This window comes from Elephantulus edwardii, unplaced genomic scaffold (genome assembly GCF_000299155.1).
Source record: "Elephantulus edwardii isolate Elephantulus edwardi_28Jun2011 unplaced genomic scaffold, EleEdw1.0 scaffold00001, whole genome shotgun sequence".
NCBI classification, from domain to species: Eukaryota; Metazoa; Chordata; class Mammalia; order Macroscelidea; family Macroscelididae; genus Elephantulus; species Elephantulus edwardii.
In genome coordinates, this window is record NW_006399751.1 from 629,990 (window position 1) to 638,946 (window position 8,957).

At 55.1% G+C, this 8,957-nt stretch overlaps 1 non-coding gene across 1 annotated transcript; it reads right to left on the reverse strand.

Annotated features, from left to right (window-relative positions):
* Positions 1-5,960: 5,960 nt before the first annotated feature.
* Positions 5,961-6,031, reverse strand: TRNAG-GCC. The gene has a single exon. It is a non-coding gene; the product is annotated as a tRNA-Gly (tRNA).
* Positions 6,032-8,957: the final 2,926 nt, after the last annotated feature.

Here is an 8,957-nt window from a genome sequence, read left to right on the forward strand (position 1 = left end):
GAACATTTTTATATTCTTTACCAAAACCACAACCCAAAGCATCAGTTCTCCCTCAGTCCTCTTTGTTCACTGTTAGGTTCCTTGTGTGTCTGTGTATGTATATATCAGATGATTGAAAATACCATGTGGTCAGGCCCACTTTAGTCTTCAAAGTGATCTCTCTGCCTTTTAACACTCAGCCAAGGTCTTTGGCAGCAAATTTACCAAGTGCAGTATCCATCACTTGATTTCTTGACTGCTGCTTCCATGGGTGTTGATTGTGGATCCAAGTGAAATAAAATTACTAAGAACTTACATCTTTTCTGTGTTTATCATGATGTCACTTATTGTGCGAGCTCTAAGAATCTCTGTTTTCTGTGTTGGAATGGACCCACACGTTGTTGTTGGTTGCCACTGAGTCAAGCACGACTCATAGAGACCCTATGAACAAAAAGCCTGAAGCCTTTCTGTAACTGTTGTCATTTATGAAAGTTCATAGAGTTTCCAGAGGCATATTGTTTAGGAAGTAGATGCCACTCCTGTTTCCAAACCTGTCCAAAAACTGGGAGCTCCACCAAACACTGTCCACCATGGGTCGCCGTTACGGCACTTGACACCCCAGTGGCACAAGGTTCAACATCACAGCAACTGCAGGTTACCTCGGTACAGCATATTGACAGAAGAGTGCTGTACCACTTGGAAGAGTGTTCCTCCAAAATAAAACTGCCTTGTAAATACAGAGACCCTCCCCGCGTGCTTGTTGACCCTAAACAAGAGGCATTTCTTAGGCTCCCTCGCATGTAGGTATGTAGCCATGGTTAAGGATGAGAAAGCAGCCCACCACTTGCAGGCCTGAGCCACAGCATCCTCCCAGGTGACCCACTCATTCTCCTGTTTTCTGAATTGCCCTCAAAAAAGCAGGTACCTTAGATGACTTGGGAAGTCGTGTGCACGGATCCTCTGGGGTCACCCAGAATCCACATGTCCCCACTACACTTCTGCCATGAACAACCATGGGGAGCCCATTATACAGGCACTAGTGTTCCCTTAGGGAAATCTATAGCCATCTTGACATGTGCCCAGGAAGAGAGGAAGATGGACTTGATAAAAAAAAAAAAAAGCCAGCTGGTTTCTGTCATCAGCATCTTCCGAATGAGGAAGGGGGTATATTTGGCTGCAGAGCTGGCCCTTGTGGGGCACTTGGGTCTTGCAGCTCTCCCCTAGGTACCCATTCTAGTCATCTCTGGTCTCCAATCTTGACCCTTTCCCAATGAGGGAACTATCAAGGGTGTGAATAACCATGGCTTTTGTTTGTTTGTTTTTTCACTCTGTCAGCCTTGTAGCTACAAGATTAAAAAATTTCCCAGCTTTGTTACCATGCCTTCAGCCAAGAATTTAGACTGTCAGCTTGTCTGTCTTTTCCTTTAAGCTGCTTGGTGCCGTCAGTACAGTTGCCATGTGCAAGCACTTGCCTTCATCCTGATCGCCTTCCCCTCCCATGGCAGGGGTCCTCCGGTCCCTGAAAGCCCTTCCTTTGATGGGCGCTTTGCTCTGGGAGACCACAGGATTTACTGTCTCATCATGGCATGCCAGGCACTGCTGGTGTCCTGTCCCTTAATGCTAGTTGGATTGTCACTGTCGTCTGGCATTGTTAGTCTTAGGTTGTCCCATTTCCTGCAGGGCTCTTGCTCCACCCACTCCTGGTTCCTTTCTTTGTATTAGGGTTCCTGGTTGTAAGCAGCAGAAGCAGGTTCTGGTGACTCTCAGCTGAAGGCATTTGGAGTGCTGGAAAGCTCAGAGACCTTGGATTTGGAGACCACAGTGGCAGGAGTTGTAGTTGGTTGCTGACACCATCTTTATGTTGAGAATGATTAAACGACCCTTTCTTTTCTTCTGGGAACACAGTGGGAGTGACAGTCTGCATCTATCTGATGGTTTGCCGTGGATGTGGCTGGGAGTCTTCAGGGACCTGGTGTTCAACCTGTTCACACCCTTCCTTGTTCAAGGCCATCCTCCTGACTTCACCTATCCTGCCCTTGACCCATTTGCTGGCATGAGTCCCAGCTGTTAACAGTCCTGTCCACGTGCCTCAGAGTCAGACGCTCACAGGCTGGGGCACCCAGGAGGGAGTGTTTCTCAGGAAACCTATCTTGGGTCTTTGAGGGAGATGAGTATAGTGCAGACAGTGCTCTGCCCCCTGTCATTGCACCCCCACCCTTGTCTGCTCTGGGCTGCAGGTGGTAGGTGGCCAGGAGGACATAAGGTGTTGCTGGTGGTGATGGATTAGCACCAGGCTTCACAGGCCCTTGGTGGTGAGGGGTCCTGCCTGCTCTGGATTGCTGGCTAGGCAGTGGGTGGTTTCTGGAATATCCCTCATGGGACGCTGCTCATGGCCTGTCCTCCCTCCCTCTGAAGTTCAGGATCTGGTTGGCTAGCCTGAGAGGAACAGCCAGCTCCTCGGAGTGCTGCCCTCTCTGCCTCGGGAGACCAAGCATTCGCATGTGCCTGCATGCTGTGTCCTGACTGGTGGTCACGCATGTGGTTTTCGGTCGCCTCTCCTCATTGCAAATGTGATGGGAATTATGCCAAAGTAACAGACACTGAAACCCAGACTACACAGAGGACCAGCTGCCATGTCCCTGGGTGTCACCTGTCACAGTCCCTCCTGGAGCCCAGCTCTCTGTGTCCTTGGGCAGGATGGTCCACCAGGAACCATTGTGCAGAATGTAGGACACCTCAGGGTGGTCTCACAAATCTGCCTCTGGCTAGTACTTGTTAGGTGCTGTTGAGTCAGAGTGACCCAGTGAACAGACCTGAACCCTGTCCTATCCCGTGCCACCCTAACAGTCTCTGACACACTCAAGTCCACTGCTGCAGTCACTCAGTCCACCTGCTTGAGGGTCTTCCTTTCCTCCACCATCCCTCCACCTTTCCAAACATGATGTCATTCTATGGGCACCAGTAAGCATGTTGGTTTTTAATAAGGTTCAGGGGCTCCACATCTGAATTGTAAAGCTGTAAAATTCACTTCCATTAGAATTGATTAAACATAAACATCCCTCCAAATGTGCCAAGAATCAGGGCCACCTCCACCTGTGGGCGTGAGGAGCCTATCACCCACTCAGGCGCCAGGGACACCACGTCTTGCTGCCAGCCTGCCGGGAGACCATTTTCCTTTGAGTTCTCGGCGCAGGCAAACCTCACCTTGTTGCTTTTTACGGATTACAACGTCATCCACAGATCAGCGGTGGTGGTCATCCTGTGTCTGCGGAGGCCGTTCTCTCAACAGCAGTCTGCTCACTGCTCACCACTGTGTCACACTCTGGTCAGTCCCACAATATTTAAAACCTTTCCATCCTACTGTTGTATACTTCTTGGGGGGGGGGGTTAACACCCAAAACCAGAGCTCCAATTTACTGTCATTAAGTCAAAACCAGCTTATTTTTCATGTTTTCAAGTCACTTGAGACATGGCCTGTCTTTCTCCCATGGAATAGTCAGTGGATTGAAAATGCCTGCCTTTGGGTTGGCTGGAAAACTCCTTATCCTCGAGACCACCAGAGCTTTTTAGACACAGTGTAAAAAACCGACACATCCATGTGATTCACTTTCTTGTGATTCTGGCTTTATCGGGGAAGGCTGGAAGTGAACCTGCACTGTCTCTCGGGTCTGCCTGCATATTTTGTCCCCTCATGTCTGTCTGTCTGTCTGTCTGTCTGTCCCAGAGGCTCATGAACGCTAAAATGATGTAAGCAGTGCTGCCTCTGATGAGATGAGCCAAGCTTAGTCCCAGGCAGGTGCAGGGTGTGGGCCTGGCAGCAGGCAGGTGGGCGGGCAGAGGCTGCGTCCAGCTTTTTCCCTGCCAGGCGGGCAGCAGCAGGACACTGGAGAAGTAGCCCGCCCAGGACCAGTGTCCCTCAAGGACCCTTACAAGCTGTCCTGCTCTCGTGATCTCTCTTTAAACGTGGACTCTCGTGATCTCTCTTTAAACGTGGACATGGCCCGAGAGCTCAAGCCTGGCTCGGCGCGGCCTGGTCCCAAGAGGCAGCACAGCACGGCCATCTTCTGGTGAGTCTGGCTGGGGCGGACCGAGGCCTGTCATCATCTGGGCCTGGCTTGTTGGGGATCTGGGCCTCACTGCACACCCTGGTCGGGCCCAAGGCTCCCTGGGACTTGAAAAGGGCCCTGGCCAACGTGGGTGAGAAGGCTTCTACTAGCTGACTTGGTCTGACCACCATTTTCCTGGCTGGAGCTGAGGGTGGGTCTTCTGCAGGCCACCTTACCCTTGGAACCTTTTCCTAGTACAGGCATTTGGGAACTTTCTGGATAACATCTTGTCCCTATTTTGGAAAGCATAAATAGATTTTTTCCAGAAATCCGTGAACAATGTCAGGAACTCTAGGCTCATGAGCTGTAACAGAGTGGTGCATTGGCCTCGGTCCCCTCAGGCAGCCCTGGCCTGACCAGAGGTTCACTACAGAAGGGTCTCTAGGGTGGGGGGCAGTCAAGGGGGTGGCAGGGGAGGTGGTGGCTGTTGGGAACAGCCCTGCTGTCACCCCATGAGACCCACTTTATTCTGGGTTTCCACCTTGATTCTTCTTCCTGGAAGTGGCCTGGTGGGTTGTGGCAGCTGCTCCTCTGTCCCTGAACCTCTGCCCTGGAGAGAGTTGTGACCAGCAGCTACCTGAGCCTTTGTCACCTGAGTGCTTCATGCCAGATCCCTTCTCACTGCCTCCACGTGGGGCTGAGGGGCACATGCTGGCAACCCTGGTGCTGTAGTGATTAAAGTGCCAGCCTGCTGACTGAGAAAGTCAGTGGTTTCGTTCCAGCAGCCTCTCCATGAAAGATGTGGTAGTCTGCCTTCACGAAGGTTTACAGTCTCAAACACCCAGCGGGACAATTTTTCCTTGTCGGGCAGGGTTTCTGTGAGTGGCAGTCGATGTAATGGCAAAGGGTTCATTTTGGGTGGGTGGTGTGAACTTGGGGTAACTGTAGATCTTTAAATGTGGGTAACTTCAGTGACGCAGAGTGACAGGTTTCCCCTCTTAGGCTGAACTTCCTGCAGAGGGTGTCCGTTTTCATGGCTTTCTAGTTTCCTCTGTGATGGACGGGAAAGTGGTTCTCTCTCACTGTTAGCTCACTGGCGTGTTGACACGACCTCTTTCTGGGGGACCTCGGTATTCAGCCATCAGTTGAGGTCACCCTCTTCAGATTTCCTGGCTCCCACCCCGCCATTTACCAACCTGAGCCCTGACAGGCTCGTATGGCCCTTAGGATTGGGATCCCACATGGGGGAACTGACCCAGGAGCTGGACTCTGCAGAGGGATAGTAGGGCCTGGGGCAGAGGCGGCTGCCCGAGACCCCCTGACCCCAGGAGACTCTGAGGGCGTGGAAAGGACCCCCATAGAGGCTGGAGCAGAGGGGGTAGCCCCTTGGGATGGTGCCCGTGGAAAAGAGGCTGACAGGGACACTGGTGGGCATTGAGTGTCCAGGTGGCCCTGCCATGAGAACTGATCCACGCTCAAAATGTAATTTGACAACAACGTAGAGGAAAAGATCTGTGGTGGAAGAAGACCCCTGGAACCCTCTCCCCAGCCCCATAATCTAGTCTTTGGGGGCAGCTGGAGGGGCGGTGTGACCACAGCGCCATCGCACTGTTGCGTTTTCTTTCTCTTGTGGTCTCTGGCCCAGGACTTAGGATAAAAGGGAAATTCGGAGCCCAGAATACATACTTTAAGGACGTACACGGGCAGAGGGCAGCGCAGGGGACCGCCGGCTGTGGGGACCTTTTAGGACCCTGCAGCCTGCGAGGTTCGCCTCCGGCTCCGCCCACGTCTTGGAGGAAGCGGGAAGGCAGGCTTTTGAGTGACATTCCTTTCCTTTAAAAGTAACCAAAAAAGCCCAACAAAAATCCTTTAATAGTAATTTTGGGAAGGAATATTACGGATAAGAAGGGGGGGTGGGGTGGAAAAAGACCTCAATGCATTGGCCGGGAATCGAACCCGGGCCTCCCGCGTGGCAGGCGAGAATTCTACCACTGAACCACCAATGCTCTGGTTGTTCAGGTTCTGCCAAAGTCACCCTGGTAGTTGGGCATTGGGCGGCGCCTTGTTTGACGCTTACCCTACGGCTGTGAAGGTTCCTTCTGAATTCTCTGCTAGCTTGTGAGTGCCGGGGTTCAGCAAGGGACACTAGAATGTTACTGAAGTCCGAGGCTCTTCAGCTGGGGGTCTGCCCTGACCCCTGGCCCTCCTGACTCTGGCCATGTGGCGGCTGCTTTTTGCCTGGACAGTGAGTGCACACGCTCTGCCGCCCTGGCTCACTTTTCTCACTGAGCATGGGCCTCGATGACCAGCCTCAGCATCATCATGTGCCCACCCAGACCTCCTGGAGCCTAGAGGTGAAGTGGGGGAGTGGAACTGCCCCCCTCCCGGCCTTGGGCACCCTGCAAGATGAAGGGAAAGGGGCTAGACCCTTACAGAACTGTCCCGTATCATCCCATAAGCTCCCATAGGCCTTGCCCCCTGCCATTCCAGAGGGGCCTGAGCTGGGAGCACAGACAGAAGCACCAGAGCACACAGTGTGAGACCTCTCTAGACCCTGAGACCAGAGCGCCTGAAGCTGTCCCCTCACTGGGCCTTTCTGCTCATGCCAGGATTCCTGTTATCCTTCCAGGCACCAGCCAGCTAGAATGCCTGGGTGGGTGAAAAGGGGACGCCAGCAAGGCATCCTTCCTCCAAGGCCTGGAACCGGGTTGGTGGCCTGGAGGGAGGATAAAGGGACTAGTGGAGAGAAGAAGTGAGGGAGATGGCCCGGAGCCGTGGAGGAGACTAGTGGAAAGAGATGTTGAGAGTGGGGAGAGGTGGCCCAGGGCAGGTGACCTGGGGAGAAGGGGACTAGGGGGAGAGGGGGCCCAGGGCAGGAGTGGGGCACGTGGCTTGGGGAGAGGGGGCCCAGGGCGGGAGTGGGGGAGATGGCCTGGGGAGAGGTGGCCCAAAGCAGGAGTGGGGCAGGTGGCCTGGCCCCAGCGTAAGCCTGCAGAACTGTGTCCTGGCGAGTCCTACAGTAAGACTAGAGGCTCCCACAGCCCCACTGGGGCTTTGGACAACTTAACTCTCCCTGTCATCTTTTGCCAGACTAAAATCCAGAGGTCAGCAGTGCCAGGGGCTTGGTTCCTCTGGTGCACTCTGGAGTGGGCGGCTGATCCAGCCCTGATGGCCGGGAACCTGCTGGCATTCATCCCCTCTTGTTGCTGGGGCCAGCTGCAAGGTGCCCGTATCAGCCAGGCCGGCAGAAGCTGATTTTCAGGAACTTTGTCAACCATCTAACTGTGGTCTCTCAGAGTGACCCTTGCAAGTCCTAGGGGCTTTTCTCTAGAGAATCCTGAGCTAGGGTTGCCGACCTGTTTGCCCAAGTTAATCTGGGGCTGGCAGGGACTCTGGGCCTGTCCTGTGACCCTGTGTCTCCTCTGCAGTAACCATGACCTGGACCATGAGCTGCACAGGAAGGACGTGCTGGCCAGGTGGGTGCATGCCCCTTCCGTCCTCTGAGTGGCGGTGGGGACGCTGAGCCTGATGTCCCCTCTGCGTCGCCCTGTAGGCTGTATGAACACCAGAGGATCCCTCCTCTCAAAAGCCGTGTGCCTGTCAAGATCCGGAGGACCCACACGGGCATGGGAGTCAAGGGCAGCCCCAGCCCGCACAAGGTCCCCAGGAGCGGCCACGCGCCAGTCCAGCGTACTCAGCGTGAGTGGGAGCGTGGCCTCGCCCGCCAGCTGGGGGCGGGGGTCCCCTGGGAGCCCAGGCCTGGCCTCCACCCTGGCCCCTCTCGTGACAGTCTGCACTGAGGACCTGCACGCCATCACTGGGGAGCTGAGGCAGATCAAGGCTCGAGTGGACAGCCTGCTGCAGAGCCTGGAGCACATAAGGCAGCGCGGTGCCCCGGCGGCAGGTCAGACACCCCCGGGTGGCCAACGCACGGCGTCCGACCTGTGCCTCTCCCGGAGCTGAGGGACCTGGGGGCGGCCTCGGCCTGTCCGCTCTTCCCTCACCCTCTCAGCTGGATCCCTCTGACCACTGTTGTGGATCCTTGTGGTGTCTGAGGCGTCCCAAACCACCCCCTCCTGGCCTCCTTAAGTGTCCCTCATCCGTCTAGGCGTCAGTGTCTTTTCAAAGGTCAGCTAGGACCTCCCAGCCTGGCCACTGACCAGCAATTCTCCCAACACAGGGACGGAGGACAGTGACATGAAAGGTCCTGGGAGCGAGGGGTCTTCGTGTGGAACCACAGAACCCCGAGGTCAGGGGGCTGCCGCAGGGGTGCACAGGTCCGAAGGCTCCGGCGAAGAGCAGTGAGTGAATGCCCTCCCTGCTTGTTTGATCCTGTCATCTCAGGGGGTTTGCACAAGGGCCCACAGAGGTGCCTGAGGGAGCTGTGCAGAGGGGCTTCCAAGATGGCCCTGGGATTTTTTTTTTTCTCAGCTCTGGGCAGCAGGGCAGCTGGGCCCTGAAATACTGACCCCCTCCTGGAAGGTGTGGGTAGGGAGGTGTGTGTGCAAGTAGACACCAGCGGGGGGCATCACAGGTGTGCCTCCCACAGAGCCTTGCCTGAGAAGCACCGGGTTACCTTTGGCGCCGGCTTCTGTTTCCTCCATCCAGGCCTGTGGGCACTTGCATGGTACCTGCCCTCCAGGAGAGCAGCATGCTCATCTGCCTGGAGGGCGAGTGGTTGGTAGACACACCTTGGGTGGCTTTAAAGGGTGGACCATCTCCTGCACCCTCCTCTCCCCTGTGTGGTGGTCCTGGGAAGAGACCCAGCCCTCATTACTTGGGGGCCTGGCATCACACACACCACCCAGCTCTGCCTCCTCTGCTGGACTAGGCCCTTCTCTGTCCAGGGCTGGTGTCACATCTCCAGAAAGCTCTCCTTGGGCTGGTGGCTCCTAGTTCCTCAGGCAGAGCTGCCCAAGGCTCCCAGGACCC